Source organism: Carlito syrichta, unplaced genomic scaffold, assembly GCF_000164805.1.
Source record: "Carlito syrichta isolate Samal-C Ts95f unplaced genomic scaffold, Tarsius_syrichta-2.0.1 Scaffold315407, whole genome shotgun sequence".
Classification (NCBI taxonomy): Eukaryota; Metazoa; Chordata; class Mammalia; order Primates; family Tarsiidae; genus Carlito; species Carlito syrichta.
The window spans coordinates 744,642-769,890 of record NW_007259503.1 but is presented as its reverse complement, the minus strand read 5'-3'; the positions used below and the strand labels follow the sequence as shown (position 1 = coordinate 769,890).

At 43.9% G+C, this 25,249-nt stretch overlaps 1 protein-coding gene across 1 annotated transcript in view; it reads right to left on the bottom strand.

Moving 5' to 3' along the window:
• EPB41L4B (erythrocyte membrane protein band 4.1 like 4B) overlaps positions 1-25,249 on the bottom strand; it is a 159,979-nt gene that overhangs the window by 114,915 nt on the left and 19,815 nt on the right. Inside the window, exon 2 of the mRNA XM_021706305.1 lies at positions 4,082-4,186. The gene's annotated coding sequence lies outside the window, so the exon portion shown is untranslated. The remainder of the gene's footprint in view (positions 1-4,081; positions 4,187-25,249) is intronic.

Below are 25,249 nucleotides of genomic sequence, written 5' to 3'. Positions count from 1 at the left end.
GATTACAAAAACTTTTCTCAGGTTGGGCCTGGTGGCTCAAGCCTGTAATCCCAGCACTTTGGGAGGCCGAGGTCAGAGGATTACTTAAGATCAGGGGTTCAAGACCAGCCTGGGCAACTTGGTGAGACCTCATCTCTACAACAAATTAAAAAATTAGCCAGGCATGGTGGCATGCACCTGTAGTACCAGTTACTTGGAAGGCTGAAGAGGAAAGATCACCTGAGCCCAGCAGGTCAAGGCTGTGGTGGCCACGAGCGTGCAACTACACTACAGCCTGGGTGAGAGAGTGAGACTCCAACTAAAAACAAAAAAAAAAAAACAAAAAAAACACAAAAACTTTTCTCCTCCATTAACTCCCTGAGTTCTTCAATTTCTCCATGAATAGATGTTCCTAGCTCTACTTTATAGCTAGGAAAACCGAGGCTGAAGAATCCGAGCATATATACCTGAAACTGCAAGATCTAGGTTTGAGTTGGAGCTGTGCTACTCAATATGTGACTTGCCAAGATCTAAACTTTGGTTTCACCATCTAGATGACAGTGAAAAGAAGATCTATTTGGAGGCTGAGGTGAGTGGATTGTCTGAGCCCACGGGTTCGAGACCCGCCTGGGCAACTTGGTGATACCTCATCTCTACAATAAATCAAAAAAACAGCTGGGCATAGTAGTGCATGCCTGTAATTCCAGCTACTCGGAAGGATGAGGTGGAAGGATCGCCGGAGCCCAGCAGGTGGAGGCTGCAGTGGCCGGAAGCGGCCACTCCACTCCAGTCTGGGCGATAGAGTGAGATTCCAACTCAAAACAAACAAACAAACAAACAAAAAAAACAAAAAGAAAAGAAGATCTAGAAAGATCTGAAAAATGCCTCTAAGGTCCCTCCTGGGGCTAAAGAAGGTCCTAGGTTGTGTGCCTTGTCTTCCAAGAGTCACCAAGTTAAGTAAAGGAAGTCCTAAGCCTTAGGAGCGAATAAAAAAGTTTTGTTTGTTTATTTACACAAATAATGGACCCGATGCCAAATGAGCAAAATGCCACAAAAGGTAAAAATAAGAGACTTACACAGAGGATAACAACTTTGGGAATTCACAACACACTTCATGAAGGAAGGTCATTTGAGATGGTCTTAAAGGATGGCTAGAGGTCTAAACAAGGTAAGAAACTGCATTCAGGAAGAAGAAACAGCACAAGTGAAGGCACAGAGACCTAGCCTGTAAGGAACACAGCTAAGAAACCCAAGCCCAGGATGGCAAGAAAGGCATAGGCAGCTGCTGCTGTGGAAAGTCTCTTGGAGTTCCAGAATTGAGGGCAGGTGAGGACCCTTCACCTGCTTCTGCTGGGCAAAAAAGTCTATCACGTCCATAGAGCATCTGTCGGTGTCTGGCCTGGATCCTGCTGTGAACATCCCTCCTGCTGCACGGTGACAGGGCACCGGCAGGTGAGAAAGCCTGCCAACCAAGACAGCGAAGGTTCACAGCAAAGTCTTTCATAATGGAGTCACATCCTCAGCTTTCTGGGAATCCGAATGGCTAAAACGGGGTCACCTGAGGATGAGGACATGCCACCAAGGCAATAGGCACTTGGGTCCAATGGCAGAAATGATGAATTCTTTCTCTCTTCTAATTAGAGAAGGCATCTGGAGCAGACACGCCTGCCTCCCCTTTAGACTCAGAATCAGTGAACATTAGACCTGGAAGACTCTTGGGAGAACCGGTCCAAGAACTCCATCTTACAGATGAGGAAAATAAGGCCAGGAGAGAAAAGGCAGCCTAGCTAAAAGCCCACCAGATCAGTCAGAGGCAAGGCCAGAAACAGGGTCCAGTCTGATTCCTAGTCCAGAGCAACTGATATTCTGAAGCCAATTAATACCACTTGCCTTAAGGAAGAATCAATAAAGGCTCCAGGGAAGAGGAGGGCTGAAGGAGGTGGGGAGGACAGATGCAGGGGACAGGTGGAAGACACTGTGGACAAACAGGAGACCTCTAAATGTGGCACTCAGTAAGCAATGGGAAATGGGACTATGGCACAGGTGTAGAAAGCCAAAGCAGACAAATATCCCCTCTCAAGACAAAAAAGAAGAAAAAAAACAAAACAGAAAAGATAAACAGAGAAACTCTGAGGTGTAAGGGAAGAAACGCAAGGAGTTTTAGCTAAATGACCTTGGTTTTCCCAGCAGGTGAGGCAACTGCTAGACCAAAGTCTCTGACTGAAGTTATGTGCCCACAACCAAGAGTCAGTCAGGGGCTAACAAGGCTTGGAGAGCAGCTTGGGGGCTTGGACTCCTGTACTTGTGATCTGTGCTGGTGCCAGAAGGCACAGCCTGTGGCTCTCTCCAGCAATGCCTGGCAGCCTAGGAGAGGCCACAGAGGAAACAGATGGACCTGCATGTCGAAGGGAGGCCAGGGGACAGTCGTGGGGCCATGAGCATCAAAGGCCAAGTGAGGACATAGGTGAGATGGCTGAGGCTCGGCTCAGGCTGGGAGGAAGCCCAGGGCAGGAGGAGGCCAGGAGGGGGAGAACAAGGCAGGAAGGGATTGTTGCAGGCCAAGTCCAGAGGAAGAGGAATTAGAAAGACAGAATCAAGGGAAGTTATCATGGAATGGCGAGTGGCAGAATTCTGGATCTTGGAGCGGCGAGTGGCGAGAGGACCCGAGGCAGTCTGTGGGAGAGATGCTCAGATGAAGCGGCAATGACAGGAAATGCTGTCTGGAATATGCAGGAGGATGAGCGATGGGAATCCTGAGGCTGCCCAGGGAAAGAGAACAACTGAGAAACCAGAGGCTCTGAGGAACACAAAGGACAGTTGTGAGGTCAGAGGGTAGGCCACTGGGAGTTCCAAATTCAAAGGAAGTGGAACTGGAAGTGGGGCAGAAAGGGAAAGGCTGGTCTGTCCCTCCCAGGCCCCCAAGGGCCAGAGCATCTCTGGCTGAGAAATGGAGAACAAGGAACTGAGGCAATTCAAACAGGATACAGTTGTGGGGGGAATAACTAGAAGACTTACAGGTATAGAGAAGTCCCTGAGGTTGTGGGGACACAACTGCCTAGAGACATCCTATGGGAGTATCCACCCAGATGCACTGTAGCCAGGATGCATCTCCACCCAGGCTCTAACCTGTCACCTAAGGACTTACCACCTCACTAACATTCTCCAGCTGACCCAATTCCCAGGCAATTTCATGTATCTTTACCTTAAGGCTGTCACATGTCACCTTACAACTGCCAGACGCCATAGGGAAGCATCTGTTCATTGTCTTTCAGGCAGAAAGGCTTAGCCATTATGAGGAGCTCCAGGTCTCTAGCTCAAACACCTCCTTATCAGGAGAACCCTGCCTTTAATACGCTGTCTAAAATAGCACTTCCTCTTCCGCCACCTGCCTACCCCTTCCTTGGCTTCCTTTTTCTTAACTCTTATCACCACCTGGCATATTACATATCTGTGTGCACTGCTTTATCCACAATGCTTAGAACAGGGCCCAGGGCATAATAAGCACTCAATAAATATTCTTAGATTGTTGAATAAATTCTCTTTGAAACCCAAAGGTAGATTTTGTTAGGAAGGGAGACTATGAAGTCGTTCCTACTTTTTTTTTTAACAAGAGTGATTCTGACCTTTGTGGAGTTCACTCATTCTAGCATCTCCACTGTGAATAGTTCTGTCTCAAGCAAAGCAAGTGAAGTCGTTGCTAACCCTAACACAGCTCCTGGAGGCTGCAAGATTGTTCTTGTGCAACACCAAGACCTGGTCCGACCACTCCCCACCCCACCAAGTCCAGCTGGGATTCAGCTTTATTCAGAGCACCTGCTCTCTACCCAGCCAGACTCTGCAAGATGGTGACACAGCCTCTTCTGCTGGCTAAAAATAAAAGCAGCACCATTAAAAGAATTTCAACAATACTATTTCTTCTGTCTACTTACTCTAGAAATGTTCCAGTCCGGCACCATAACCCATGCCCACTGCCCCAATGCCCATTACTAGAACAATATCACAGTTTTACTCCTAATTTTCTCTACCCATTTCTAGCAACCGTGAATCTGCAATCAGCATGAAAAACCAATCTGTCCTGAAACAAATCAAAGCAATAACTTACCGCAACCTGGGCAGAGTCGAGGAATTGGAGGCCAAAGTAATCTGTTTCCACAAGGTCCAAGTGGTACACAATCTGATCGAACAAATCCTGGCCTTTGGCATGTTTCTGGAACACAATTGGGTAGATGAAAATTTAGGATGAGACAGTTGGATAAGAAACAAAAAGATTAAAAAAAATCCAACTATTTCTCTCTGTAAACCACATATATGTATCACCACACATAAGTTTTTAAAACTTTAGTTTCATTTTAAGTGTAATACTAACTCATAATTAAGGAAATTCAAACAAAACATAACAGTACAGAGTTAAGACTCTAGATAGCTCTGTTAACCCTTGCGAGTCTCTCCTCACAAAAAGAATGGTTTTTGGATGAATGCCTACATGGGATGATAAGCTTTGCCAAAACCAGACACTCTTAAAGAAAGGTAGGACAGGGCCTAACTCTAGCATAGCAAAACCTGGGCTAGGAAAGTAAGCTCACCCTTGAAAGCAGCTCTTCCAGCCTTCTGACTTCACATAGGAAGTAGCCAAGGCCCAGAGAAACCCAAAGACCTGCTGAGGGTCACAGGCCACGGAGCCAGGACTCAAACTCAAATCCCAGGTTCATTCAGGTTCATTCCCACGTACGGTATATGCATGGGGCATGAGCAAAAAAAACGGAGTCAGAGAGACGAGGGGTCAAGACCTACATCTGCCATTTACTAGCAGGTGTGACTTTGGACACATCACTCCTCTTATTCTTCTACTCCCATTCCTGGGAAATGGGCCTCAGGACACCTGTTCTCCCCACTCTCCTGGGGAGGCCAAAAGGGATCTCAAGTGAGAAACCACTGCAAGAAGAGCTAAGTCTCTGACAAATGAAAAAGCTTCTTAAAACTTGCCCAAGCAGAACACAGACACATTTTTCAGACAAAACTACATCACTGCCAATGGATTCAAATGTGAATATGTTTAAATCTAAGTATCATAATGACAAAAAAAAAAATCCATAGGATGACTACGGAACCAACTCCCTATGATAAAAACTGGTAAAGAAAGGGAAAGAATCCAGCATTGATCCTGCCTTTAACTGTAGCACTAAATAGTCAAAGAGTATGTGGCAGCATATGCAAAAATCAACTCCAAAGGATCAAAGACCTAAATGTAAGCACTAAAACTAGAAAACTCTCAGAATAAAACAGGCACAAAGCCTCATAACTTTGGATTGGGCAATAGCTTCTTAGATATGACATCAAAAGCCTAAGCAATGAAAGAAAAAATATACTGAAAATCATCAAAATGTAAAACTTATGTGCTTCAAAGAACATCAAAACATTAAGAAAGTGTAGAGACAACCCAGATGGGAGAACATTTTTGCAAATCAGGAATCTGAGAAGGGACTTTTATCTAGAATATATAAAGAACTATTATAACTCAATAATAAAAAGACAAATGCCCAACTTAAAAACGGGCAGAGAATATATAAATAGTTCTCCAAAAATATACAAATGGCCAATGAACATATGAAAAGATGCTGAACACCATTAGTCACTAGGAAAATGCAAATCAAAACCACAATCAGATCCCACTTCACACCCACTAGGATGGCTATAATAAAAGAGACAGATAATAGTAAATGTTGGGGAAATAGAAACCCTCATATACTGTTGGAGGGGAACATAAAACCGTGAAGTTGCTTTGGAAAACAGCCTGGCAATTCCACAAATGGGTAAATACAGAATTACCACATGACCCAGCAATTCCACTCCTAGGTAAGTGATATGAAAACATGTTCATGCAAAAACGTGTACACAAATGCTCCTAGCAGTATTATTTATAATATTCAATAGGTGGGAACAACCCAAATCCATCAACTCATGAATGGATCAACAAAATGCAGTCTATCTGTACAATGAAATATTATTGGCCATAAAAATGAAGAAAGTAGTCGGGCTCAGAGGCTCAGCCTGTAATCTCAGCACTTTGGGAGGTCAAGGCAAATGGACTGCCTGAGCCCACAGGCTCGAGACCAGGCCTGGCAACTTGGCAAGACCGTGTCTCTACAAAAAATAAAAAAAATTAGCCGGGCATGGTAGCATAACACGTGCCTGTAGTTCTGGCTACTTGGAAGGCTGAGGCGGAAGGATCGCCGGAGCCCAACAGGTTGACACTGGGGTGGCCGTGAGTGTGTGCACTCCAGCTTGGACGACGGAGTGAGAGTCCGACTCAAAAAAAAAAAAGGAAGTTCTGATACGTATACTTCCACGTTAATGGACCTAGAAAACATTACGCTAAGTGAAAAAAGCCACACAGGACCACATATCACATTACCCACTTATAAAATTTGTCCAAAGTAGACAAATCTGTAGTGACAAAAACTAGATTTGTGTCTGCTTTGGGCTGAGGGGTTTGGAGGATGACAGCTAAAGGGAGTAGGATTATTTTTTGAGAGGGGTAATGAAATATTCTAAAACTGATAGTGATGGTAGATGGACAACTCTGAATATTCTAAAAGCCACTGAATTGTACACTTTATTTTTTAATCTTTTTTTTTCTTTAAAAACGATCACAGTAAATTGTACACTTTAGGTAGGTGAATTATATGGTATGTGAATCTCAATAAAGCTACTAAACAGTAGATTGGTAGAGCTCTTCTTTATTAAAGTATTCCAACAAATAAATGAAGGGAATAATAGGCTTGCAATATCATAATATTACAATCCCTAAGCACTTGGCACCAGTCGCTACTAATATCACAAGAGACAATAACCCTGATAAGAACACCTCATCACCTAAGATACAGCCTTGTGCCCTATACCTCTCTCTCTGCAAGATCCATACTGTCAGAAATTCTAGAAATTCCTTAGGACAAATAATTCAGTTTCTTTCGTCAACAAACAGAAGAAATAGATGGGCACCTATGGATTAAAGGAGCTTTTTTTTTTCTTTTTTTTGACATAGGGTCTCACTCTGTTGCCCAGGTTGAGGAGCAGTGGCGTGATCATAGCTCACTAATAACCTTGAATTCCTGGCCTCAAGCAATCCTCCTGCCTTAGTCTCCCAAAGTGTCAGTTACCATATCCAGCCTTAAAAGAGATTTAAAAGACTTCTTCTTTTAAAGGCAAAACCAAACTGCAAAGTCTAGGAATGCATACTTAGGTGACCAAACCAGAAAGAGTAAGGAAGTGAAGTCAGGATAGTTGTTGCTCTTGGGGCGAGGGCACATGGAGGGTTTTTGGTCAGCAGGCAAGGCTCTCTCCTGACCTGGGCAGTGGTACAAGGGTATCTGCCTTCTAGTAGCCCATTAAACTGTACTTCTGTGCCCTTTGTACAGCTGAATTTGTGTGACATGTGATAGCAATAACATAAAGTAAAAACAAAAATCAAAACTACATCATTGCATTATAGCTTTCAGACTCTTTCCTTCCAGTAAATATTCCTCTGAAGGCAACAATTCAAGAGATGCAGAGGGTGGGATATGCTATGAAGTTCTCTATAGCATAATCTACTGGAGAAAGTGGGAAGAGGATGAAACAGCCTAATATCCCAACAGGGACACAGAACCTGGGCACATCAATGCTCCAGAAAACTGGTCATCAAAAAAGATAATTATGAAGATGAGAGAGAAATAAAGAAAATTTTTATGACATTAGGTAAACAGACTATAATGAAATAAGTGGCGATTCCAACTACATTAAAAATATGCATTATGTATGCAACTGCTTGATTAAAAACAGAAAATTTCACTTTGGTGGAGGCAAGAGGATTGCCTGAGCCCATGGGTTTGAGACAGATTGAGCAACTTGGCGAGACTGTGTCTCTACAATAAACAAGAAATTAGCCAGGCATGGTGGTGCACATCTGTGGTTCCAATTACTTGGACGGCTGAGGTGGAAGGATCACCTGAGCCCAGCAGGTCAAGGCTGAGGTGGGCATGAGTGTTCCACTGCATTCCAGCCCGGGCGACAGAGTAAGACTCTGACTAAAACAAAATACAACAAAAAAAAATAGAAAATTTGCTAAAACAAAAATAGCTGTAGAGTACTCCTTGACTTATGATGGGGTCATGTTCCAACAAATTCACCAAAGTTGAACATATCATTAAGTAAAAAATGCATTAATACACACCTAACCTATCAAACATCATAGCTTAGCCTAGCCTACCTTAAACATACTCAGAACACTTACATGAGCCTACAGTTGAGCAAAATCATCTAACACAAAGCCTACTGAATAATCAAGACTATCACAGGTAATTTATTGAATACTGTACTGAAGATGAAATACAGAATGGTTGCATGTGGACTCAAAGTATGATTTCTACTGAGTACATATCACTTTTATACCATCACAAAGTCGAAAGATCATAAGTTAAACCACTGTAAGTCAGGGATGTCTATATTAGGATGGAGGAAATGGATGGTTTTCTTCATACGTTTTAAGTGATCTTCTGCCAATTGTCAGACAACAAATACAATTTTTAAAAATCACCATTCTGGGATGAGTGCAGTGGCTTAAGTCTGTCATCCTAGCACTTTGGGAGGCCAAGGTGAGGGGATTGTCTGAGTCTATGGGTTTTAGAACAGCCTGGGCAATTTGATGAGACCTCATCTCTACAATAAAAAAAAAAAAATCAAAAAATCAGCCAAGCATGGTAGCATGCGCCTGTAATAAATAAATAAATAAATAAATAGCGCACACCTGTAATAAATAAATAAATAAAAATTTAAAAAATTAATCACCATTCTGGCTGGGCACCGTGGCTCAGCCTGTAATCCCAGCACTTTGGGAGGCTGAGGCGAGAGGATTGCCTGAGCCTGGGGGTTCAAGACCAGGCTGGGCAACTTGGTGAGACCTCATCTCCACTAATAAATCACAAAAACTAGCTGGGCATAGTGGCAAGTATCTATAGTTCCAGCTACTTGGAAGGCTGAGGTGGAAGGATCACCTAAGTCCAGCAGGTCAAGGTTACGATTGCCATGAGCGTGCCATTGCACTCCAGCCTGGGCGACAAAAAGTGAGACTCCAACTCAAAAAATAAAATAAAAATCAGCATTCTGATACTCTTCCTTCTTGCCCTTAATAACCTATCCTCTGGATATATTTCTTCCCTATTACTGTCCAGTACTACCGGCTCTATTCAATACCTATTATCATAGTTCCAATGCTTTATTAGTGGGTTTCCTAGCGGGACTGAACTAGTTAAGTAACACTTTAGCAGCAGGACGTGACAGAAAAATTGGGCCAGGAAGAAGCAAGAAACCTGTGCTCTAGTCTCAGACAGACCACCAACTGCAACCTTAAGCAATTCATAATTTCCCAAAATCCGTATCACCAACTGAGACTTGCCCTGCAACTCAGATCTGACATGGCACCCTGAATACACAGGGCTATCTAAACTCAAATGGCCCCAAATCCAACTGCTCCCCACCTGGGTCTCTCACTATTTTGGTTCAAGGCTTAGCATCCAGGTATGTAGTTTCACCACTCACAGAATACTAACTGAAAAATCATAGTTCTACTTATATAAAATGAAGAGTGTTATCTTAAGCTTCTGCCGAGGTCATTCCAAATATCACTTTTCTGATGTCTTTCTAAAATGGCTCTTAGTGTAGAAGGAGCTGAGAGTGGTGGTTGGGAAAGGGATTTTTCTAGGGGTGGCAGGTCCCTTCTGGCATGCCAGACTCTTACTCAGTGGGACTTGGAGGTAGCAGGCAACAGGGTCTGGGGGATAGCAAATACCATCTTTACTTAACTCTGTTGCTTTTTATACATCTACAAACACCCCCTACACATATATCCCTCACGTATGTTCTTTGTTTGGTATCTTGTGCTGGAGGAGAGACTTTCCAATGGCCCTTCCCAGTTCCAAAAATAATCTGGTTAAATTATGAGAGCTGGAGTGGAGTGGGTCCTCAAAACAGAGGTCCCAGTGGGTTACTGGGTAGAATGAAGATAGGAGGATTAAGACCACTGCATTTGAACCCACTATCTCTCACACCTCCCAGCCACTCTCAAAACTAAAAAGAGCTGGGTGCAGTAGGCTCACATCTGTGATCCCAGCACTTTGGGAGGCTGAGGCAAGGGGATTGCTTGAGCCCAGAAGTTCAAGGACAGCCTGGGCAGTATAGCTAGTCCTCATCTCTACCAAAAAAAAAAAATTAGCTGGGTGTGGTAGTATACACCTGCAGTACCAGCTACTAGGGAGGCTGAGGTGGAAGGATCACCTGAGCCCAGGAGTTTGAGTCTGGGCAACAGAGAGAGATCCTGACTCAAACAAACACACACACATACACACACACACACACACAGACACAAAAGGCTCTAGATAACTTAGTTTACCTACACTGAGAGCCCAGACATCTCACCAGGGGCAGCCCCTATAATAAGCCCAAACATTCCTTCTTTCAGGAGTTCACCAACTCTACTTCTGTCCCCAGAGAAGTTAAGTGCTCCCTCCTCTGTGTCCCCGCCAGTAGGCACAAGTCTTATTATATACACACATCACACTGTACTGAAGCTGCCTGTGCTCCTGTGTCTTGCTCCTACTTTAGACTAAGCATTCACTCCCCGAGGGCAGGGACAAGCAGTGTTCTTTTGAGTACTCACCTCCCTGTTCTTTCAACTCCGAAGCACAATGCCTGGCTGGCAGACAGCAGATGCTCCATAAATGACTGTTTTATGCAGGGATGCATGGATGGATGGATGGCAGGGGGAGGGAGATGGGGGTGTGGGGCCAAAAACAAAATAATAGATGTTCTGGATAGGCGGTGCTAACGCACCAACACCAAACTGGGTGGTGCTAACGCACCAACACCAACAGTAAGTTCACAAGCAGCAGGACTGAAAATGAGAATATGGTCATTAAAATCTTTCAAATTAAATATTCCATGAACAAGTACCTAGGGAATCGTGCTGCACTTCCAAGGCCATTTACCTAAGCATAATTTTGTTGCTATTATGTGAAGGGCTATCTAGTGGCTATAACAGATGAGTTAATGTGACAAGGCTGAAAAGTCATCCCTTGTAGCCTTCTCTGTGATGAATCCATTCATTAAACAAATATTTGCTAATTGCTTATCAAGAGCCAGCCACATTCTAGGTGTTGAGGACACTCCTAGGGCTACTCCCTTCACTATGGGAAGCCCTATAGAAACTTCAGGAAGTTCTCAATGAACAAGCAAGTGTTGGGGGAGTCAAGTCATCCAAAACAGCTTGAGACCCAAGGATAGAGGGAGTAGCACCTTATGTAGCTGGAATCACAGCTTCTTAAGCAAAATGTATCAAATGTAATATTCAAGTCAGGATCCCAATTCTGAGCCATGATCATCTACTTCCAGACCTGTATAGTGAGCTGACTCCTAACACAGGTGCTAGAGAGCTCTCTCCTTGTGTTCTTGCATCCACGTTTCATAGTTTTTCTGCCTCCCATCTCAACACACCAGTTTTCACAAAGACCAGCAACCAGTGGTTTTGAGTCAGTCTCTATCTCTCTTTCTGTTAGCAGCTCCTTCTGATGACATGAGCTAAAAATAACCCAGCTCATTAAAATCGTGTAAAATAAGAGTACATAGTTGCCAGCTAAAGACTGGGGCAGGTAGCCAGCCAGCAGGGGAAGGTATGGACATCATGATATCTTTGCTGGCCAGTCCGAGGTTCTTATTTTGCTTACTCATTGGTTCCCACCATGCTCCTGATAAGGGAGACTACTGGACAGCTGATGTCTTAACTGGCCCCCAAAATAAGCGAACTATTTTGACCTTCTTAGATAAGATCCTGCTGGCAATGTCTTACTGCAACCCAACCCGAGTGCAACATAGACAGGTCAAACCTGGTCCTGGAAGATCAAAGATAGAAACCAACCCATTCAAATCTCATTAGTGTCAACAGCATAAGATGCCAGGCATCCCAGTTAGGTTGAAAAGAGGAAATAAGCTGGGTGTGGGTGTGCCAATTGGAGTGAATATACCCTAGCTGGGAGCTAAATTGGAAAAGCATGGCATCTGAGCTGGGACAGTGATTTCAGGAGTCATCTCCTTGCAGGTATACATGGCCCTGCTCCATCCACCTGCCCCACATCCATCAGATGGCATGTCTTTCTGTACCACCTTCAGGAAGGCCCTCCCATCTCCATCAAAGCTCAGGTCACATCATCACCATGTATTTGGACCACAGCCACAGCTCCAAGTTGTCTTGTGCTATGGTTTGAATGTTGGTGACCCACTACATTTATATGTTGGAACCTAATACTCAATGTGATTGTTTTAAGAGGTGGAGCCTTTAGAAAGTGATTAAGTCATAAGGACTGTGCGCTCATGAATGGGATTAGTGCCCTTATAATTGAGGTTTAAGGAAGCTGCTTTGCCTCTGCTGCCACAGGAGGATGCAGTAACAAGGTGCCATCTATGAATCTGCTGGTGCCTTCGTTTTGTATCTCCAGACTCCAGAAGTGCAAGACATAAATTTCTGCTGCTTATAAATTGCCCAATCTAAGTTAATTTGCCACAGTAGTCCAAAAGCGACAAAGACATCCCATTGTCCCTAGTGTGTCCCTCCTAACACTCATCTTTCCGTATTTGCCTGAATGATCTTTACTTAACACAAGCCTCATCTCAGTCACTTCTCTGCTCAAAAATATCCCCCAGGAAATGAAGTGTAGGCTTCTCAGCCTGGAGCCAGGAACTTCACAGAATCAACACTACCTAACCTAATACAAGTTTTGTCTCTGTCCTCCACCTTCCCCCTGCCCCCACCCCTCGGGCCCTACATGCAAACTAGGAGCCAGTCAAACTATGCAATGTGTTGTTCTCCAAATACAAGGCCCACCCTAACACACACAGCAGTTCCCTCTCTGGCTGGCTTGTGTTCTTTCCTTGTCTAGCACGCCCTCCACCTGCATGTCCATTCCTTTCCCAATTTGCAGCAAGCCAGTCTCCATGGCTAACTTCAAGTAACACTCTTCATTACTCAACATCTTGTTGGCAGCACTGTGCCCTCTTCATATTTGCTTCTCTACCAGCTGACATTCTGGAGCTCAATAAACATGAGTGCTGATGTGGATTAAGGAGAATCCTCAGTTCCCACAACAATCTTTAAATGACCCACTTTTTAGTAGTCTGATCTCCCTGGTCCAAATCTGCTGGGAATTCTCTGTAGCTGGCTGGGATTTGGGTGCAGAACCCTAGTATTCACATCATCACTTCTGGACCCCTTGTCTGATCTAATGCAGGTTAGGACACCGGTAGTTTGGAAACTGTACCCCACTGTGGCCTATTCTTATGGTTAGTAAACATGCTATGCCTTGTATGTACAAAATGCTAAGAAGTCCTGGATTTTTATGCATGGTGTTAAAAAAGAAGCAAAATAATTATGGTGATAATCTCTAAGCCTAAGTGCAGACTTTTCCATTTGTTTCAATTAAATTTCATCTTATTTAAATCGGCCACGATCTGTATGAGTCCCACCCAGTCTGTTATTCCATATATTAGTTATTGATCCCAGTTTTACAATATGTGGGAAATTTGATAAGTAGGCCTGGGGTGTGGAGGGTGCTGTTGATCTTTCTCTCGTTCCACAGTAACTCACTAAAAGCACCTGTCCAATGGTGGCTTCAACCCCAGGTATGTTGTGCACAGCCGTACCATATGAGGCTATGCCTGGGACTTTGAGAGGCAGGAATGTTGGAGTGGAAACCGGTTCTACCACTTTTCTAGCAATATGACCATGACCTTAGGCACCCCTGGGTCTTGGTTTCTTCATCTGAAAAATGGGAGTACTCTCATCTGCTATGTCAACCTTGCTAAATCATTGTATTAATAAAAACGCAAGAAAGCACATGAGCATGCACTGTACACTGTGGTGTTCTATCCAGACAAGAGAATTATTATCAGTCTCATCCAAATCTATTTCTCCTACTTGTCCACAGGAATAACACAATGTGCTTTTTGTCAGATACTTAACAAAAACCAAGGTATGTGAGGGTCTAACGGTCTCATTTAAAGAAAAACTGAGGTTATTCTGGTTTAGGGATTTTTATAAACCCATGTTGATCCCTAGAGACCAATTTCTTCTTTTCCAAGTCCTTAACCACCCATAGTTTAAATAGCTGCCTCAGAACTCCACCTGGGATCAGCAGTTGGCCTCTCAGTCAGCAGTTCCCAGAAGGCACCTACCTCAAGGCCTGTTTCTACTATTTCTAGGAAGTACTAATCTCACGGTTAGCTACCAGCTCTGCCCTCCCCCTGCCCCCTATAACTTCCCAGTTTTCTATGAGCCTTGGTAGGAAACTATCCCTCTATCACACACACACACCAATGCACACACATACCCCAGGTGGCCTAGGAGTCTGTATTCCTATTGCCAACACCACTAAATTATCATAAACAAATATAAACTGTTTAGTCCAGGACACCATAAATATGAATATCTGAAAGTGCTAAATAAGTCACCTTGACATTTTTCCATGAGTGAGAAATACCATCTCAGCCATCAGCAAGATCTGGTGACTCAAAACTGGAATGTGATGAGGCAAAGACCACACAGCAATGTCCACAGTCTGCTAGACTTAAGGCTAGGCTGTCCAGCTTATAAATTCCACCCCCCAGCTGACAAGTGCTTCAATGTTACAAGGGTTCTGTGACCCCATTTTAACGAGAAGAAGACTGAGCCCCAGAGAAGTTAAGTAACCAATTCATACTGCTTGTAAGTGGCAGGACAGGAATTGGGACCCAGCCTTTCTGATTTTGGGGACAGAGTTATATCTCATCCCACTGCTTCTCTAAGTCATTCTGTTCACCTCTTTGGCTCCAAACATACACAATGTGCCCTGCAAACAAGAAATATTTCTTAAGCCTAAGTCAACACACAAATACCAAGTGCCTACTCCATGCATAGTCTTGGCTATGGTTGGGATACAAGGCCACAAGGTCCAACACAAACAAACATCATGGTGGGGAGGCAATTCCCACTTAGTTTAAGGGCAGGAAAGTTGCAGCAAAGTGGAAAGTAGATTATCTGCTCACAAACTAGAAGCCAAGACACTGTAGTGAGGAGAGATATCAACAGTCTGGGTGGCTCCTGGAAATTCAATTCTGGTAAAACAGAGCACATGTTATTAATTTCCTGACTTGCTTGGCTAACAATCTCTTAGAAATCAGAGGAAGCAACAAAAACAGCTGTCCTTAATTTTGATCAACAAGGAAATAAAAGCAATCTTAGAAAAAAAGTGTCTGTCATCCTGGTGTGAGAGTCAGTGGAAGGAGGCACTGCTGACCAGCTCCACAGACAACCAGTGTCCTCCTTAAACCATGGGTGGGCAAGGGGCTCTCAATGTGCAATAGGAGGTCTAGACAGGCAGATTCTAGGTTTTACCGTTCCACCACAGATCCACAACCACACTGGCTTCAACTAATGAAGACAGCAATTTAAAACACTGAAACTTTAGGGTGCATTACTGCTCAACTATTGATCAGTCTCTGTTTCAGGCTGATGAATCATCCTCAGACCAAGCTGTATTTAGATCTCAGCAGAGACTCATTTCTTCCTTCAACAGCACCTCCTTCACAGGGCTGTTGTGAGGACTACATGACCCCAATCGCCACGATCCTACGAACCCTCTTTCATTCAATGTCTGCTAGGGACCCCAATTCCTGTCTATCTATAGCTCTGTCCATTTATTCCTCAAGATGCTGAATGAAGTAAAGAACACCTCAAGCTACTTGATTCTGGCTACCCTGAGACCAGGTTTCACCCAATACTCCAAATATTATATTTCCCCCTCTCAAGGAGGAACATCAGCACAGCACATGTTGAATACTCCTTAATTTTTTGGTCACACTACTACCAGGCGCATTGCCTGATGTACTATCCCTACTGGTAGGGACATGGCTAACAAAATATGAGACAACTTCCCTAACACGAAGTGGACAAGGGTCCACTGGACAAATTCCTCTGAGAGTTTGGATTGGGAACCTCCCACTGTTGTCTTTATTATTAAGCAAGGTAAATTGTGTAAACCATCACCGTGCTCCTGCCCACTCAAGTGCCTCATGAATGGGAACAGTGGACAGGAGATGCCATGAGTGACCTCTAAGGCAGGTGCCTTTTACCCCAGTGACTTCCACTTACATCAAAGGACCAGCAAGCACATGGGGACTTAAACAGAACCTGGTGGCAAGTACCTAAAGCGTCAGTTGTAGTGCAATTATTTTAAATGGTGGTGTTTACAAACATGACTGCAAATTCTCTGACACTACTATCAATAAAAGAGGTCTCTCTTCTTTTCCCTTGAATCTGGAAGAACTTGGCACTGCTTTAACCAAATCAAATATGGTGTCAGTGATGCTGTGTTTTCCAAGGTGACATGACATTTCTCTTGGGATGCTTACTCTAAGGGAAGAGCCAGCCACCAGTGTAAAAAGTCCAACTACCCTGGGACTACCATACTTAAGAGGCTGTGAGGAGATGACCCCATCAACTGTCTGAGCTGAGCCCAGCCTTCAACCATCCCTGTCAAGGCAACAGACATGTGAATATAGCCATTTTGGACCCTCCACACCAACCTATCTTCCAACTGAGTAACCTTGAGTAACCTTGTTTAATACCATGAGGAGCAGAAGACTCTCCCAGCTGAGTCCTGCCCAAATTCTTGCCCAACAGAATCTATGAGCTATGATAAATGGTGGTTGCTTTAAGGCACTAAATATTAAAGGACTTTGTTATGCAATAGCAGATAACCAGAATGAAAACCATACCTATACACAGATATAGCATGTGTACATGGTGTATGTGTGTGTGCATAAAAGATTTCATATGTATGACTTTTTCATAATTTTAAAAACTATCTCTTAGGAAATCCCCACACTGTGATGCTAACTTAGGTATCACCCACTTGAAGACAAGGAAGCAGAAAAAGCGCATGCACTCTTAAAAAAAAAAAAAAGTAGAAATTGCTTTTTGAAGGGCAATAGTTCTGTTTAAGAGAAAGACATTAAAGACTTTGGACTATCTGAGACTGCCTTATACCACATTCACCAACTCCATATTAAGAAATCAATAAACTGCACTGAAAAGGGGAGGAGGGGATTCCACAGGTAAAAAGAACTTAAGAGACATCTCTACCAGATACAATGTGTGCTCTACAGTTGGCTCCTGATTCAAACCAACCAACCAACCAGAAAAAAGTTTTTGAGATGACTGCAGAAAGTCAATCAAGGACTTGGTATTAGATGACATGAAAAAATTACCGTTCACTTTGTTGAGTATGATAATGGTACTGTGTTGACCAGGCTCAGTGGCTCAGCCTGTAATCCCAGCACTTTGGGAGGCTGAGGAGAGTGGGTTACCTGAGCCCGTGGGCTCAAGACCCGCTCGGGCAACTTGGCGAGACCTCATCTCTATAATAAATCAAAAATTAGCTGGGCATGGTAGCACGTGTCTGTAGCTACTTGGAAGGCTGAGACGAAAGGATCATTGGAGCCCAGCAGGTCGAGGCTGCGGTGGCTGGGAGCGGCCACTGCACTCCAGTCTGGGTGACAGAGTGAGACAACTCAAAAAAAAATAAAGTAAAATAATGGTACTGTGGCTATATAATAAAGGTATATATGTATATATACATATATATATAACAACATCTATATTTATTAGAGATACCTATTTGAGTATTAACAGGCTAAATGATGTCTGGAACCTGCTTTAAAATAGTTCAGAAGATAGTAATAAATGGGTGTTGCATACATGAGAGTTTCATCACACTATTCTCTCTATTTTGTGTATCTAAAAATTTCCATAATAAAAACTTAAACTCTCACAATGTGCAAAGGAATTGGGGATTACAGGGAGTCAGCACAGCGTGGCCTGACTTGAAGAGTCCAGGTCATTGGTCAGAGAGTCCTATGTCCACTGTGAGGAGGAAAGGGCTGGGGATACACACAGGAAAAATCAGAGACATTAACAATTAATTTTCTTCCGCATCATGAAAGTAAAATACAACACAGAGACTTCTGCTGGGACCCAACTCAGCACCTACCTATAGACCTCAAGTAACATTTTGTCCCCAGTCCCTTGGTGCAACTTATAAAGGGGCTGCACTTCTATACTTTTGTGCCCTAACTTCACAGATACCACATACTTTTACAGCAAGAAGCAAAGCATATGAAGCAATGAAAGCTAAATATTTAGCTCTGAAGCCAAATCTAACTTTCTACTCAATCTAGTTTCATGGAAACAATGTTTTTATCCCTTGGAAGCTTTCTGAGGGATACAGGATTGATTTTTGACTTTGAACTAAAGCACCATAATCCATGACCCAACAGAATAAGAACACTGTGATATGGAACAGTACAAGCTCTTCAGTGGACATCCTTGGATAGCCACAGTGACCAGTGCTTGGCATTATAGATGTAAGAGCACAGAAATGTTCTAGAAATCAGCACATTCAAGTCCTTCATTTTACGGATGGGAAAAATGAGGTGAGAGACGGGTCATGTTGCCAGGCAGCTACTGCAAAGCCAGGAATAGAATGCAAGCTTTCTGACCCCGAGACCAATACAATTTTCCTTCTTAGGACTATCTTGAGACAACCGCATCATAGACATTACCTGAACAGGAAAAGGAAAAGGCAAGCCTGGCATTTCTGCTACTGAAAGGTTAAGAACCAAATATGCAACACCGAAAAACCAGACAACTCAGTGTTATAAACTCCTTGACTATAAAAGTGCTTGGTTTGGGGAAGTATTTTTGGGTCTTTTTTTCTTTTTATAGTGGACCAGGAAAAAATAAAATAAAAAACCCACCGCCACAGAAGAAAGGAAAAAGAAAATGAAACAAATTTGTGCCTGACTAAACAGTAACATGCAATTAAAATGATGGATGCCTTTGTACAAGAGGTTGAGTTTGAAACAAGCTGCTGGAAGAAGGGCAGCCCTGAAAATAAATTGCCAAATTACTTTTTGCAGCCAGACTGCAGATTCCCCCTCTGTGCAATTCTGAAAGCAAATAACTCCACATAAATAAATATGCAACAAATTCCCAGGAAATCCAGCCAAGAAATGTGAACAGAAAAAAGCTAACTTTGGGTGGTGACTGCCTCCACCCATCCTCACCACTTAGGAGTGTGACTAAATTTGAAAAGAAAGGCATGTCACTGCTACCTCACACACAACACTTCCCTAAGCTCCCCAGTCCTGTAGTGACTGCTCCTCTTTAATCTATGGAGCGCTCTGTGGCTCCGAAGGCAGAGTTTTGAATGTCATAACACCTTGTGATGCAGCGCACTGAGGGCACAGGCTCAGGAGTCAGCATGTGGGGGTTTGAGTCCTAACTCTATTAGTCAGCTCAGGTTGAGTTTGATGTCCAGGAAATTTCTGACCTAGCAAAGATGTTATGAGGATTACATGAAATGAGACGATGAATTTAACAGGGCTGGCCCGGGGTTCACCCACTGAATGGGCAAAGTAGTGGACGAGGAATAAAAATAATAATAATAAATTAAAAAAAAGAGATCAGGATACAGAGAGACAGACACCAGGGATGCACGCACATGGGAAAAGCCCACATGGAGACAGAGGAGAAAGGCAGCAAGAGGAGGAGAGACCTCAGAGGGAACCAACCCTGCGGCATCTTGACCTTAGTCTTCCAGTCTCAAGAATTGTATGAAAGTAACTTTCTGTGGTTTAGAGCAGCAATACCCAACTTCTTTTAGCATCAGGGATCAGTTTCCTGAAGACAATTTTTCCACGGGACAGGGTAGGGGAGGTTGTGTGGGAATCGTCAGGCATTAGATTCTCACTAGGAGTGCAGCCTAGATCCCTCGCATGTGCAGTTCACAATAGATTTACACTTGTATGAGAATCTAATGCTACTGCTGATCTGACAGGTGGTGAAGCGCCACTGACCTGCCACTCACCTCTTGCTGTGCAGCCTGGTTTCTAACAGGTCAAGAACTGGTACCGGTCTGCAGCCCGGAGGTTGGGGACCCCTGGTTTAGGGCACCCAGTCCATGGTACTTTGTTACGGCAGCCCTAGCAAACTGATACGAAGGAGGAACACAGGCTTCGAGTTAGGGAGCAAGTTTGAATCTGGGCCCAATCATGCAAAACCAGCATGACCCCAATGAAGCCCCTTTCTGAGCTTGTTTCCTGTGAAATGGAGATGATGATGTACGCTACCCACCGAGCAACATGAGGGTGAAATGGAACATGTGCAGGAGGCTCTACCTAACACAGTCATGGCTGGCCACTGGCAGAGCCAGAGTCTGTATCCAGGACCCCAGACTCTAAGCCCTGGGACTTCCTACAGAATCCCTCTGGGATTGGGAGCTTTGCCTAATGACAGCCCTTGGACATGCTCACGGTGCTCCCCTGGACTGAAACTGAGGGTGAGACCTGTTCTCAGCAGCCTAGAACCTTCTCGGGCCATGGCACAGTCTTAAACCCACAAGTTCTTTGGGTCCCACTCATGGCTGATATTCCATAAGTGTAGACAATGAACCCAGCTAGCAAATTAGTCTGTATTTTAATACTTTTCATGATCACACCAACTGCTAAGGCTCAGAATATCAGAGCTATTTACTTGGTTCTGTGTATAAGAATCTCAAAAAGATTAATAAGTGGAAAGGCACATAAACTTGTTTCCTTTAACCCTGTCTGTGGTGGACTTGTCTGTTGGGGGTCATAAAATTATAACTGAAGCATCACTATCTATTCGTCTGATGGAAGGGCATATAAATAAAGTTGTCTTTTTATAGGTAGCCTTTGTTCCCCCCCCTTGGGTTGAGTCAGTAGTCTTTAAAAGAAAAAAAAGTGACTGCCTTCTGCAGGAAGAAGGCAGAAAGTGACACATTCAGATGGAGAAAAGGAAGGTGTGATGCTTACAGTCTCTCCTTCAGTTTGGATTTGTAAGGATTATCAAGATTATTTCCCTGAGGTCTGTGGTTTGTGGTTACTATGAGCTATTATGAGAAGAATCTTGATTGTAAGATCACTACACAAAGTTATTAGCTTTTCCTTATCCAGCAACTAAGAAAAAAAATTCCCATATATGCATTTTTAAAACCAACAACTACATGCCTAGCAAGGTAATAACATCTCAGTCATCTTTAACTGCTATGGGTTAGCCATACACTAGCTCCAATTTTCTCCAGTTCAAGCAGAACTAATTCATACAAACTTAGCTCTGAAATGGCTGAACACTACAGGGCTCCAGTGTCCCAGGGCTTTCAAATCCATGTTGAAAGGTATTCCTACAAGACTGCCACTATACCAAGCACTAAACCCTCCAACTCTCATACCTTCTAAGGAACCTAGAAAACGGAAAAGTAGGCGCTATGGCTCATACCTGTAACCGTAGCACTTTGGGAGGCTGAGGTGGGAGGACTACTTGAGCCCAGACATTCAAGACAGACTGAGAAAAATAGCAAGACCTCATCTCTATAAAATAAATAAATAAATAAAAAACTTAGCCGAGCATTGGAGGCATGCGTCTGTAGGCCCAGTTACTCAGGAGGTTGAGGTGGAAGGATTGCCCAAGCCTAGGAGCTCAAGGCTGTGATGAGCCATGGTCATGCGAGAGCCACTATGCTCCAGTCTGGGTGACAGAATGGGACTCTGACTCAAAAAAAAGTAGGAGGAGGAAATGGCAATGGGCTTCCAGAGGTGCACTCACACAAGGCACTTTGAGGCACTTCTGCTGGATGGTGCACAGACGGGAAACAGTCAAACAAGTGAAATGGGTCATGAGAAACACGGCTGTGCAGTCACTACACAGATCTAGCCAACTGCTGGTCTGTGGCAATTCAGACTGTGCGAACCCATCTTCCAGTTTTTCAAGAAAACCTACAAATTTGCATTTTTTTATGTGAAACAGTTGGATTTCCTAAAACCTTTTATGACTCTCTAGTTTTTGTTCTTATTATTAAGAAATAGGGTCTTTCTTTGTCACCCAGGCTAGAAGTACAGGGGCATGATCACAGCTCACTGCAGCCTCAAACTCGGGGCTCAAATAATCCTCTCGAGTAGCTAGGATTACAAGTATGTGTCACCATGCCCAGCTTGCTTATGTATGTATGTATGTATGTATGCATGCATGTATGTATATATGTATCTATCTAGAGACAAGTTCTTGCTACATTGCCCAAACTGGACTCAAACTCCTGGCCTCAAGCAATTTTCCTTCCTTGGTTTCACAAAGTGCTGGCATTACAGGTGTGAGCCACTATGTATGTACAGGTGTGAGCTCTAGTATTTTTTTAATTGAAACATTATATATCTAGGTAAAAGTACACAGGTCACACACATACAACTCAAGGAATTAGCATAAGTAAACATACCTGGCAACTACCGCCCAGGTAAAAAAACTAGACTATCTCCAGCATCTGTCCCCAAAGTCCCTGTGTGCCTCTTCCCAACTGCCACTCCTTCCCTCCCATGGGTACCAGATTCATTTTGCCTGTTTTGAAGTTCATATAAATGGAATCATACAGCATGCATCTTTTACATCTGCATGGAAATAGTGTTTTTCCCCAGTCACAGCAACTGAATTCACCCACAGTAGAGAAAGACTTGAAGTCACAGCCGGGCATCGGGGTTAATGCCTGTAATCCCAGCATTTTGGGAGGCAGAGGTGAGAAGATTGCCTGAGTACAGGGGTTCAAGTCCAGCCTGGGCAACATGGTGAGACGGCATCTCTACAATAAATAAAAAAATTAACTGGGCATGTTGGTGCACACCTGTAGTTCCATCTACTTGGAAGGCTGAAGTGGAAGGATTGCCTAAGTGTAGCAGGTCAAGGTTGCAGTGACTGTGAGCATACCACTGCACTCCAGCCTGGGTGATAGAGACTCCAACTCAAAAAAACAAAAAAAAAACTTGAAGTCACACAAGGAGGGAGGAGTTAGAGATAAGAGGAGGTGGGGGAAAGACAACATCGAAAGGGGAGGGTGTGTTCCCAGATCAAAGGCACAGTGAAAGGACAGGGGTGGTGGCAAGTGCCAGAGAGAGGAAGCCAAAGTTCATGGTCACCAACAGGCCAGAGAGTAAGTGCAGAGACTGCAGTCATAGTGGCTGGGACCAGCTGCACTGTGCTGAGCTACTGCATTTGCCCCAGAAGACAACAGGCAGGCTTTCATAGGGAGGAATCAACAAAGATTACAATTTCAAATAAATACAAAGTCAACAGAATAGTATAGTAAACACCTGTCACTCAGTTTTAACAATGATCAGCACTCTGTATCATCTTCCTCTATTCATTCCTCCCCACCCCCCACCCTCCATTAATGTTTTTGTACTTCTTTTGAGGGGATGGTAGTAAATTATATATACATCAAAATATGCAAATCTCAGCTGTTCCACTTTGACAAATGGAAAAAACATGTATAACCCATGTCCCTTTCCCCAGAAAGTTCCCAGGTTCCCCTTCCCAGTCAATCCCTAACCTCTCTGCAATAGCTATTCTGATTTGTTTTCTCCACAGATTAGTTCTGCCAATTCTAGAACTGCACATAAATGGAATCATATGGAGGTTACTCTTTGATATAAGGTTAATTTCACTGAATATAATGCATGTAGATACAAAAAATGAGGTTTTAAAATGTAGTTCTGGCCAGTCTCATGTAGGCACATCCTTCCTGTGCCATCTTAAACATTTCAGATAAAAATAACCTCAGCAGGGATTCAAAGCCATGACTGTCAATGAATTACTCAAGTCCTGCTTTCTTCCCTTGGTACCATGTTACAGATGCCAGTTTCTGTACCTAAAATATGCAGCAAAACAACTACCCCAGAGCTCTAGTCACCAAAAGTGGACTTTCCACACCCAATAAAATATAAATGAAATTTCTTCCTGCCCTGGCTTTTCCCTCTTGAGCAAGAAAAGCATATAGAGTTCTCTGCAAATGAGCCATAGTTCCCTGAAAAGATACGTATTCTCACACAACGGTTACTTGAGAACAGAGCTGCATCCCTGACTTAGTCTTGTTTCTACCTGGTGCCTGGTTGGGTTCTGCGTACACAGCAGACCCTCAATAAATACCTGTCCCTTCGTTATTCCCTTCCCCTTGAAAATGTTGACTCCACCCAGGTTTGAAGCAACAGAGAACCTGAGCTGCCTTTCTTTCTCACCTATACTACCTGGTGGCAGCAACACCAGCCCCTGAGCTTAGGGACTCTGTGAGCTGAGAGTCCATGCACAGTAGCTGACCCAGGCCTGGCAGAGAATAATAAGTGTCCTACAAAAGCCAGCTGCTGCTACTCTCCACTTCAGTCTCCTACGAGGGCCTCTCACATGCAGTTCCATACAAACCCTAACCAAACTCCTCCCCAGGTGTCTGATCTGTGGGCTCCTCACACGGGCTTCACCTAAAACACAACCAGGAGTGAAGTCACGCTTTGTGGCACCTTAAATACTATTTGGTGGTCCTCTTAAAGAAAGAAAATACAAAAATAGCTCATGTTTGCAAACTTTACCAAAACAAGGACCTAGTGAACATTGTACTGGTGACCCTCCCTACAGCTTCTCCACGCCCCGGGTTCTCAGCCTCCCTAACCTGCCATGCACAAAACACGGGGCTACATCTCAGCTCTCTATCAATCCCACCCCTGGATCCCACGACCAGACCCACTGGGTTCCAGGCCCTCAAGCGCCACTGCACCTGCCCTTCCAGTCCATGCCCAGTATCCCCTTCCTTTAGACCTGCAATACAGTTGATCGCCTCTTAACATAACTGCCCACCTTCCAACACCCTGAAGCCAACACTCCACTGGTCAAACAACATTCTATAGTCTTGGCTTTCCTATCACCCTGCTTCAGCATCCCACTAGTCCCCTACATGTGCACCCCTTTTCATGTTGTTCTTCTACCTGGACTGCCAATCCCCTGCCACTCAGGGGCAAAAATCAGCCCAACATCTGTCCCCCATCCCCAAGCCATCCCCTGTCAAAATTCACCTGTTTCCAATGAACCCCCACATGGCTTCATCTGTCTTGCTGTGATGGTGCCCAAATCATTCCACCTGGTATTGTGGCTATCTAAAAAGCATAATAAGATGGGGCAAAGAACTCAAAAGAGTCAAACAAAAAAGCAAATATAGGCCGGGCTTGGAGGCTTAGCCTGTAATCCCAGCACTTTGGGAGGCTAAGGTGAGTGGATTGCCTGAGCCTGTGGGTTGAAGACCCGCCTGGGCAACTTGACGAGACC